This window comes from Aethalodelphis obliquidens, unplaced genomic scaffold (genome assembly GCF_003676395.1).
Source record: "Aethalodelphis obliquidens isolate GAN/ISIS:26980383/991018 unplaced genomic scaffold, ASM367639v1 scaffold72, whole genome shotgun sequence".
NCBI classification, from domain to species: domain Eukaryota; kingdom Metazoa; phylum Chordata; class Mammalia; order Artiodactyla; family Delphinidae; genus Aethalodelphis; species Aethalodelphis obliquidens.
The window spans coordinates 9,915,581-9,927,612 of NW_020838016.1; positions in this window are offsets into that span (position 1 = coordinate 9,915,581).

The window sequence follows — 12,032 nt, forward strand, 5'->3', positions numbered from 1 at the left end:
AAAGAAAGAAAGAAAGAAAGAAAGAAAGAAAGAAAGAAAGAAAGAAAAGAGAAAATAACAGTTGAATTTTATGATTTATTACCACTCCAGAAGAAAACAGTGCTTGAATATGCAAGTCAGTAGCCCATTAGTAACATAACACAGTCACGTGAATTATGGTAGTAAATGCCAGGGTGAAGAATTTTGTATTTTTCAAAATTTATTTTAGCAATTCTAGATTCTTTGCTATTTCATATAAATTTTGGAATCTGCCCATCAATTTCTACCAAAAAAACCTTGTGGTGATTTTGATTGGAATTGCATTGATATTGAAATTTTTCTTTTCCTCAGAAAATACATTTATAAAATAACAAATAGGCCGAGGTTATAGACTGTAGGGAATCTAATTATTCAAAATTACACTAAGAAAATATTAATAGTACGAAGGGCAATGGCTGCTGTGGATTTCACATTTGTAAGTAAATTTGTTAGCTTTCTGGCATCACTGCCCTGTGGGTAAATATGTTGTGTTTCTTGAAGAGATATTTAGAAGAATTGCCAGTGACAGTGTTTCTCTTCATTTGGTCATTTCACACTTTTTTCTTTTCCTACTCCCCCTGCCTCCAGTTTGAAATACATGCTTCAAATATAGAACTCAAAAGTAGGAAAAATTTTATGTGTTAGTTACATGGTTTAAAATAACCATCTTTAAGAGACATGGTTTCTGATGTAAATTAAATTACAGTAGTACAAGAGGCAAAGCAGCATGTTTGGGTAGGAGGTAAATGTATGTTTCAAAAAAGAACAGTTTCAGCCAGATAATGACAGGTTTCTTCATTCCGCTACCAGCAATCTAGACGTTTCTCTCTGTCTCCATTAGTAAGACTATTTGATCAATCTCTTCAGTTTTAGATAAAATTATTCTAAGATAGTAAAACTATCAGGTGCCATTTGAAAAGGGTTTTGAGGAAGAAAATGTACTAGCCACCTCATTAACTCATTCAGAAATTAAATTAATTTGGGAGATGATTCAACTCCAAATTTTAAAACTCATTTCCCCCATTTTATATTTCAGTAGAAATAGCAAGCACATTGCTTATTTTAACACAGAGGGTTTTTTCTTTTTTTTTAAGGTACAAAACTAAACAAAGCATAGGAAGGGGCAGTTCTTTTATTCTCTGTATCCTCAGCTTAAGTATGTTGTTGATATTAAATGACACAAATTTGTTAAATGAAAGTTTAGCCATTATCTATTTGTGTAAATATCCTGGAAATGATATCCAGTCAGATACCCTTCTAACAGTTGCAATCTCTAAGTCTTATTCCATCAAATTGGATTGGAAGAAAACTTACATCACCTACTTCAGCTTTCTTATTTCATAGGAAAGAAAACTGACATATTAAGTAATTTGTCCAGGTTGTACAATGACTGACTTGGGATCTTGAGCTCCATTTATTATTTGTGTTGGGAAAGATAGATCCAAACACTTTGGTTTTTTGAATGAATTTCTCACTATAGTTTCATCTTCGTCAGAGAATAGAACTTAAGATGTACAGTCCCTATTTTCTAAATGACTAGTTTATTAAAGACTTTAAGTTTATGACCAAGGTCAGAAGCAGAGACCAGTGAGATGAGCAAGAGACAGAGGGACAGGATGCACAGTGGGGTAGTAAACATAAATAAAAAATCAAGAGTCAGTCTTAGAAAATAAACAAGCCAGACCATGGAGGGACCAAGGGTTTAGAATGGAGAAAGTGGTTAATTTTATTTCTGTGCTACTTTATATTTTGATCAGTTTGGTTATTCAAGAATCTGGAAACAGTTGAAGACCTTTACAGGATCTCAGAAAGAATCCAATTCAACTTTATCATTTTATAGATAAGGAAACTAAGGTTCCCCAATGCTGCACTGTGAAGGAGAATCCAAGTCTTCTCCTCATCATCCAGGAGGCTCTTCATTGTATTATGTTACTATTAATATAAATTTCTTGTTCATGAGATAAATTAATCAGCTTTATATTTTTTTTAATTTTTTTTACATTTTTATTGGAGTATAATTGCTTTACAATGGTGTGTTAGTTTCTGCTTTATAACAAAGTGAATCAGTTATACATATACATATGTTCCCATATCTCTTCCCTCTTAGGTCTCCCTCCCTCCCACCCTCTCTATCCCACCCCTCTAGGTGGTCACAAAGCACCGAGCTGATCTCCCTGTGCTATGCGGCTGCTTCCCACTAGCTATCTATTTTACTTTTGGTAGTGTATATATGTCCATGCCACTCTCTCACTTTGTCACAGCTTACACTTCCCCCACCCCAAATCCTCAAGTCCATTCTCTAGTACGTCTGTGTCTTTATTCCCGTCTTACCCCTAGGTTCTTCATGATATTTTTTTCTTAAATTCCATATATATGTGTTAGCATACGGTATTTGTCTTTCTCTTTCTGACTTACTTCACTCTGTATGACAGACTCTAGGTCCATCCACCTCATTACAAATAGCTGAATTTCGTTTCTTTTTATGGCTGAGTAATATTCCATTGTGTATATGTGCCACATCTTCTTTATCCATTCATTCGATGATGGACACTTAGGTTGTTTCCATGTCCTGGCTATTGTAAATGGAGCTGCAATGAACATTTTGGTACATGATCCTTTTTGTGGTACGTGGGCCTCTCACTGTTGTGGCGTCTCCCACTGCGGAGCACAGGCTCCGGACACGCAGCTTCAGTGGCTATGGCCCATGGGCCCAGCTGCTCTGCAGCACGTGGGAACCTCCCAGACCGGGGCACGAATCCGCATCCCCTGCATCAGCAGGCGGACTCTCAACCACTGTGCCACCAGGGAAGCCCCATGACTCTTTTTGAATTATGGTTTTCTTAGGGTATATACCCAGTAGTGGGATTGCTGGGTCATATGGCAGTTCTATTTGTAGTTTTTTAAGGAACCTCCATACTGTTCTCCATAGTGGCTGTACCAATTCACATTCTCACCAGCAGTGCAAGAGTGTTCCGTTTTCTCCACACCCTCTCCAGCATTCATTGTTTCTAGATTTTTTGATGATGGCCATTCTGACTGGTGTTAGATGATATCTCATTGTAGTTTTAATTTGAATTTCTCTAATGATTAATGATGTTGAGCATTCTTTCATGTGTTTGTTGGCAGTCTGTATATCTTCTTTGGAGAAATGTCTATTTAGGTCTTCTGCCCATTTTTGGATCGGGTTGTTTGTTTTTTTGTTATTGAGCTGCATGGGCTGCTTGTAAATTTTGCAGATTAATCCTTTGTCAGTTGCTTCATTTCCAAATATTTTCTCCCATTTTGAGGGCTGTCTTTTGGTCTTGTTTATGGTTTCTTTTGCTGTGCAAAAGCTTTGAAGTTTCATTAGGTCCCTTTTGTTTATTTTTGTTTTTATTTGCATTTCTCTAGGAGGAGGGTCAAAAAGGATTTTTCTGTGATTTATGTCATAGAGTGTTCTGCCTATGTTTTCCTCTAAGAGTTTGATAGTTTCTGGCCTTACATTTAGATCTTTAATCCATTTTGAGCTTATTTTTGTGTATGGTGTTAGGAAGTGATCTAATCTCATACTTTTACATGTACCTGTCCAGTTTTCCCAGCACCACTTATTGAAGAGGCTGTCCTTTCTGCACTGTACATTCCTGCCTCCTTTATCAAAGATAAGGTGACCATATGTGCGTGGGTTTATTTCTGGGCTTTCTATCCTGTTCCATTGATCTATATTTCTGTTTTTGTGCCAGTACCATACTGTCTTGATTACTGTAGCTTTGTAGTATAGTCAGAAGTCAGGGAGCCTGATTCCTCCAGCTCCGTTTTTCATTCTCAAGATTGCTTTGGCTATTCAGGGTCTTTTGTGTTTCCATACAAATTGTGAAACTTTTTGTTCTAGTTCTGTGAAAAATGCCATTGGTAGTTTGATAGGGATTGCATTGAATCTGTAGATTGCTTTGGGTAGTAGAGTCATTTTCACAATGTTGATTCTTCCAATCCAAGAACATGGTATATCTCTCCATCTATTTGTATCATTAATTTAATTTCTTTCATCAGTGTCTTATAATTTTCTGCATACAGGTCTTCTGTCTCCTTAGGTAGGTTTATTCCTAGATACTTTATTCTTTTTGTTGCAGTGGTAAATGGGAGTGTTTTCTTGATTTCACGTTCAGATTTTTCATCATTAGTGTATAGGAATGCAAGAGATTTCTGTGCATTAATTTTGTATCCTGCCACTTTACCGAATTCATTGATTAGCTCTAGTAGTTTTCTGGTAGCATCTTTAGGATTCTCTATGTATAGTATCATGTCATCTGCGAACAGTGACAGCTTTACTTCTTCTTTTCCGATTTGGATTCCTTTTATTTCCTTTTCTTCTCTGATTGCTATGGCTAAAACTTCCAAAACTATGTTGAATAAGCGTGGTGAGAGTGGGCAATCTTGTCTTGTTCCTGATCTTAGTGGAAATGCTTTCAGTTTTTCACCATTGAGGACGATGCTGGCTGTGGGTTTGTCAGCTATGGTCTTTATTATGTTGAGGTGAGTTCCCTCTATGCCTACTTTCTGGAGGGTTTTTGTCATATATGAGTGTTGAATTTTGACGAAAGCTTTCTCTGCATCTATTGAGATGCCCATATAGTTTTTATCCTTCAGGTGTATCACATTGATTGATTTGTGTATATTGAAAAATCCTTGCATTCCTGGAATAAACCCCACTTGATCATGGTGTATGATCATTTTAATGTGTTGTTGGATTCTGTTTGCTAGTATTTTGTTGAGGATTTTTGCATCTATATTCATCAGTGATATTGGTGTGTAATTTTCTTTTTTTGTAGTATCTTTGTCTGGCTTGGGTATCAGGGTGATGGTGGCCTTGTAGAATGAGTTTGGGAGTGTTCCTCCCTCTGCTATATTTTGGAAGAGTTTGAGAAGGATAGGTGTTAGCTCTTATCTAAATGTTTGAAAGAATTCGCCTGTGAAGCCATCTGGTCCTGGGCTTTTGTTTGTTGGGAGATTTTTAATCACAGTTTCAATTTCAGTGCTTGTGATTGGTCTGTTCATATTTTCTATTTTTTCCTGATTCAGTCTTGGCAGGTTGTGCATTTCTAAGAATTTGTCCATTTCTTCCAGGTTGTCCATTTTATTCGCATAGAGTTGCTTGTAGTAATCTCTCATGATCCTTTGTATTTCTGCAGTGTCAGTTGTTACTTCTCCTTTTTCATTTCTAATTCTATTGATTTGAGTCTTCTCCCTTTTTTTCTTGCTGAGTCTGGCTAGTGGTTTATCAATTTTGTTTATCTTCTTACAGAACCAGCTTTTAGTTTCATTGATCTTAGCTATCGTTTCCTTCATTTCTTTTTCCTTTATTTCTGATCTGATCTTTATGATTTCTTTTCTTCTGCTAACTTTGGGGTTTCTTTGTTCTTCTTTCTCTAATTGCTTTAGGTGCAAGGTTAGGTTGTTTATTCGAGATGTTTCTGTTTCTTAGGGTAGGATTGTATTGCTATAAACTTCCCTCTTAGAACTACTTTTGTGGCATCCCATAGGTTTGGGGTCATCGTGACTCCACTGTCATTTGTTTCTAGGTAGTTTTTGATTTCCTCTTTGATTTCTTCAGTGATCACTTCATTATTAAGTAGTGTATTGTTTAGCCTCCATGTGTTTCTATTTTTTTACAGATCTTTTCCTGTTATTGATATCTAGTCTCATAGCATTGTGGTTGGAAAAGATACTTGATACAATTTCAATTTTCTTAAATTTACCAAGGCTTGATTTGTGACCCAAGATATGATCTATCCTGGAGAATGTTCCATGAGCACTAGAGAAAAATGTGTATTCTGTTGTTTTTGGATGGAATGTCCTATAAATATCAATTAAGTCCATCTTGTTTCATGTATCATTTAAAGCTTGTGTTTCCTTATTTATTTTCATTTTGGATGATCTGTCCATTGGTGAAAGTGGGGTGTTAAAGTCCCCTACTATGAATATGTTACTGTCGATTTCCCCTTTTATGGCTGTTAGTATTTGCCTTAAATATTGAGGTGCTCCTATGTTGGGTGCATAAATATTTACAATTGTTTTGTCTTCTTCTTGGATCGATCCCTTCATCATTATGTAGTGTCCTTCTTTGTCTCTTCTAATAGTCTGTATTTTAAAATCTATTTTGTCTGATTTGAGAATTGCTACTCCAGCTTTCTTTTGGTTTCCATTTGCATGGAATATCTTTTTCCATCCCCTCACTTTCAGTCTGTATGTGTCTCTAGGTCTGAAGTGCGTCTCTTGTAGGTAGCATATATATGGGTCTTGCTTTTGTATCCATTCAGCCAATCTGTGTCTTTTGGTGGAAGCATTGTATCCATTTACATTTAAGGTAATTATCGATATGTATATTCCTATTCCCATTTTCTTAATTGTTTTGGGTTTGTTATTATAGGTCTTTTCCTTCTCTTGTGTTTCTTGCCTAGAGAAGATCCTTTAGCATTTGTTGTAAAGCTGGTTTGGTGGTGCTGAACTCTGTCAGCTTTTGCTTGTCTGTAAAGGTTTTAATTTCTCCATCAAATCTGAATGAGATCCTTGCTGGGTAGAGTAATCTTGGTTGTAGGTTTTTCTCCTTCATCACTTTAAATATGTCCTGCCAGTCCCTTCTGGCTTGCAGATTTTCTGCTGAAAGATCAGCTGTTAACCTTATGGGGATTCCTTTGTGTGTTATTTGTTGATGTTCCCTTGCTGATTTTAATATTTTTTCTTTGTATTTAATTTTTGACAGTTTGATTAATATGTGTCTTGGTGTGTTTCTCCTTGGATTTATCATGTATGGGACTCTCTGTGCTTCCTGGAGTTGATTAACTATTTCCTTTCCCATATTAGGGAAGTTTTCAACTATAATCTCTTCAAATATTTTCTCAGTCCCTTTCTTTTTCTCTTCTTCTTCTGGAACCCCTGTAATTCGAATGTTGGTGTGTTTAATGTTGTCCCAGAGGTCTCTGAGACTGTCCTCAGTTCTTTTCATTCTTTTTTCTTTATTCTGCTCTGCAGTAGTTATTTCCACTACTTTATCTTCCAGGTCACTTTTCCCTTCTTCTGCCTCAGTTATTCTGCTATTGATCCCTTCTAGAGTATTTTTAATTTCATTTATTGTGTTGTTCATCATTGCTTGTTTCATCTTTAGTTCTTCTAGGTGCTTGTTAAATGTTTCTTGCATTTTCTCTATTCTATTTCCAAGATTTTGGATCATCTTTACTATCATTATTGTGAATTCTTTTACAGGTAGACTGCCTATTTCCTCTTCATTTGTTAGGTCTGGTAGGTTTTTATCTTGCTCCTTCACCTGCTGTGTGTTTTTCTGTCTTCTCATTTTGCTTATCTTACTGTGTTTGGGGTCTCTTTTTTGCAGGCCGCAGTTCGTAGTTCCCATTGTTTTTTGTGTCTGTCCCCAGTGGCTAAAGTTGGTTCAGTGGACTGTGTAGGCTTCCTGGTGGAGGGGACTAGTGCCTGTGTTCTGGTGGATGAGGCTGGATCTTGTCTTTCTGGTGGGCAGGTCCACGTCTGGTGGTGTGTTTTGGGGTGTCTGTGGACTTATGATTTTAGGCAGCCTCTCTGCTAATCATGGGGTTGTGTTCCTGTCTTGCTAGTTGTTTGGCATAGGGTGTCCAGCACTGTAGCTTGTTGGTCGTTGAGTGAAGCTGGGTGTTGGTGTTGAGATGGAGATCTCTGGGGGATTTTCGCAGTTTGATATTACTTGGAGCTGGGAGGTCTCTTGTGGACCAGTGTCCTGAAGTTGGCTCTCCCACCTCAGAGGCACAGCACTGACTCCTGGCTGCAGCACCAAGAGCCTTTCATCCACATGGCTCAAAATAAACGTGAGAAAAAGGAGAAAGAAAGAAAAAGGATAAAAGAAAAGAAAATAAAGTAAGGTAAAATAAAATAAAGTTATTAAAATAAAAATAATTAAGAAAAAAATTTTTTTTAAAAGTAAAAAACAAAAAACAGATAGATAGAACCCTAGGAGAAATGGTGAAAGCAAAGCTATACAGACAAAATCTCACACAGAAGCATACACATGCACACTCACAAAAAGAGGAAAAGTGGAAAAAATAATAAATCTTGCTCTCAAAGTCCACCTCCTCAATTTGGTATGATTCGTTGTATATTCAGGTATTCCACAGATGCAGGTACATCAAGGTGATTGTGGAGATTTAATCCGCTGCTCCTGAGGCTGCTGGGAGAGATTTCCCTTTCTCTTCTTTGTTCGCACAGCTCCCGGGGGCTCAGCTTTGGATTTGGCCCCGCCTCTGCGTGTAGGTCGCCAGAGGGTGTCTGTTCTTCACTCATACAGGACAGGGTTAAAGGAGCCGCTGATTCGGCAGCTCTGGCTCACTCAGGCGGGTGGGCGGGTGGGGGGGCGGGGGGGGGGCACGGAGTGCGGGACGGGCCTGCAGCGGCAGAGGACAGCGTGACGTTGCACCAGCCTGAGGCGCGCTGTGCGTTCTCCCGGGGAAGTTGTCCCTGGATCCTGGGACCCTGGCAGTGGCAGGCTGCACAGGCTCCCCGGAAGGGAGGTGTGGAGAGTGACCTGTGCTCGCACACAGGCTTCTTGGAGGTGGCAGCAGCAGCCTTAGCGTCTCATGCCCGTCTCTGGGGTCCGCGCTGTTAGCCGCGGCTCGCGCCCGTCTCTGGAGCTCCTTTAAGCAGCCATCTTAATCCCCTCTCCTCGCGCACCAGGAAACAAAGAGGGAAGAAAAAGTCTCTTACCTCTTCGGTAGGTCCGCACTTTTTCCCGGACTCCCTCCTGGCTAGCCGTGGTGCATTAACCCCTTCAGACTGCGTTCACGCCGCCAGTCCTCCCCCTGCGCTCCGACCGAAGCCAGAGCCTCAGCTCCCAGCCCCGCCCGCCCCGGCGGGTGAGCAGACAAGCCTCTCGGACTGGTGAGTGCTGGTTGGCCCTGATCCTCTGTGCGGGAATCTACCCGCTTTGCCCTCCGCACCCCTGTAGCTGCGCTCTCCTCCGCGGCTCCGAAGCTTCCCCGCTCCGCCATCCACAGTCTCCGCCCGCGAAGGGGCTTCTAGTGTGTGGAAACCCTTCCTCCTTCACGGCTCCCTCCCAGTGGTGCAGGTCCCGTCCCTATTCTTTTGTCTCTGTTTATTCTTTTTGCTTTTGCCCTACCCAGGTACGTGGGGAGTTTCTTGCCTTTTGGGAGGTCTGAGGTCTTCTGCCAGCGTTCAGTAGGTGTTCTGTAGGAATTGTTCCACGTGTAGATGTATTTCTGGTGTATCTGTGGGGAGGAAGGTGATCTCCGCGTCTTACTCTTCCACCCTCTTCCCCCTCACTCTTCCAATCTGATGTGATTCTAATCAGCTTTATAAAGTCGTACATTAAGCTTGTAATTTTTCTTTATAGGTTTCTATACTTCAAAACTCACTGTTTAAAGCAGAAACTAACATACCATTGTAAAGCAATTATACTCCAATACGGATGTTAAAAAAAAACCTCACTGTTTAAATCTAATTTAATGTTGGTATCAGAATGCCACAGGGACATCCTTCAAGCAAAAGATACTGTTTCAAATTTATATCTAATTAAATTTTAGCCTTTTTAAACCTAATTGTTGACTTAGGGAAGAAGCAAATTACAAAAACAAAGTCAGAATTTTACATAATAACTTTAAAATCCCTCAGAAAAACTTCTATGTATGTCCCAGAGCTGCCCCATCTGAATCCCTAATTCTGTACATCCATGTATACCCCCATAGTTTCTATGTTAAAAAGAGGCTGTTAGCGTGTGAATAATGAGCCTCATGTACTTAACTCAAGATGCTTAATTATAAATTATAAAATGATATTTATATCTTGTTTTGGGCTAGGGCTAAGAGACAAACTTGTGAAACTGTTAATTCTAATCACCTGCATGTTGCTTCAGGTTTTCTATTTGGATAATCATATCATCTTTGCATAATAGTCTTGTTTCTTCCTTTCCAATATCATTTTTTCTTTTTCTTAACTTACTACACTGACCAGACCCTCCAATACAATTTTTAATAGAAATGTGATTTCAAGCATTCCTGTCTTATCACTGATCTTAAAGGAAATGCTTTCAATACTTTACCATTAAATATAAGATTTGCTGCAAGTTTTCTTCTCAACTTAAGGAAGTTCCCTTCTATTCATAGTTTGCTCAGGGTTTATTTTTGTCATGAGTAAATGTTGAATTAATCAAGTACTTCTGCATTACTAAGATCAAATTATTTTTCTTCTTTAATCTACTGTGAATAGGGCTTAACAGAACCTTTCCCCATTAAAAGATGATCTTTGCTTAACTCTAGCTTAGTTTACCTAGTAATCTGATAATACAGTATGTCAACTATGTTGCTAGACAAACTTGTTTCTGGTAAAAATGATCCCTGATTGGTAAATTGCTTTGGATTGGGAGGAATCCAATCCAGTATAAGCGAACTATAAATACCCGATAGGGGAGCCAGAGCTCTGGGCTTTCCTGAGTGTGTAACTCATAAACAGGTGTGTCATCTATGAGGCGTCTGGGAGCTGGGCTTATGGAGTTGTTACAAGAGATAACTGGCTTCTGTGGAGATGCGACCTTTAAACTGGGGTGTCTACACCCATCTGGCATGAATCTTGTCTCCTGGCATCTGAGACTTTATCTAGGGAGGCAAAGAAAACAGCTCATGGATAGCTGGTATGAACTGCTGCCAGATGGCTGCAAAGACTCCCGGAGAAGAAAGTGTGACATTGTGCCATTAAGCTCTGGTCCCTGTGCTATACAGTATCTTTCTGAGGATACTGGTACCAAGGGAGGCCTGTGATAGTGTTAAGTCTGGATGTTTAGCTGCCCCTAAGACTCCCTAGTTGGCATTGCAGTTCTATTAATGCAGTGAAGTGTGATCGTTGATTTTCTAATGTTAAATTAATCAAGTATTCCTGGGATAAACCCAACTTGATTGTCACCTATTTGGTTGGTTTGCTGGATTTTTTGGGATAATATTTAGTTTAGGGTTTTTGCACCTATGTTCAGAAGTAAAATCAGACTAGTGGTTTTAGATCCTGTTATCTGCTGAAGTTTTGATGTTAAGATTATATTACTCTCATAAAAAGAATTGCTGAGTGTTACTTCTTTGTTTATACTCTGGAATAGTATATGTTAGATTGGCGGTGTTTGTCCCTTAGATGTTGGTAGACCTTCTAAGTAAAACTGTCTGGACCTGGGGTTTTATCTGAAGAAAGTTTTAAAATTAGGATTGAATTTCTGGGCTTCCCTGGTGGCGCAGTCATTGAGAGTCCGCCTGCCGATGCAGGGGACACGGGTTTGTGCCCCGGTCCAGGAAGATCCCACATGCCGCGGAGCAGCTGGGCCCGTGAGCCATGGCCGCTGAGCCTGCGCGTCCGGAGCCTGTGCTCCGCAACGGGAGAGGCCACAACAATGAAAGGCCCGCGTACCGCCAAAAAAAAAAAGGATTGAATTTCTTTAATGATTTTAAGACTATTTAGGTATTCTATTTCCATTTGAGTCCAAGTGATAAGTCCTCACCCCCTGGCCATGAATTTGTCCACTAAGTTTCCAAATCTTCTGACATAAATGGCTCATAATATGCTCTTAACTGCTTTTTGAGAGTGCGTTAACATCTATTGTAAGGTCCCTTTTCATGCCTAAATCATTTTCTTGTCCTTTTTAACGTTTTTTCTTGCTTAATCTTGTCAGTTTTGTCAATTATATGAGTCATTTGAGAGAACCAAGTTTTTATTTTGTTAATTGTCTCTATTTATGATTCTATTTTACTCAATTTCTGCTTGTATGTTTATTTCCTCCAATTTTTAGAAGTGTATTCTGTTGTTCTTTTACTAACCTCCATAATTTGTATCAGTCACAAAATATTTTTCACCCTTTCTTTTAGAATATAAACATGTAAGGTTATAAATTGCATTCCACACATTTTAAAATTCAGTGTTTCTATTATTCAGTTTTTAATATTTTCTATTTTCCATGACAGTTTCCTTTTGATCATGAGTTACTTAAAAGTACATTTCTCAATTTC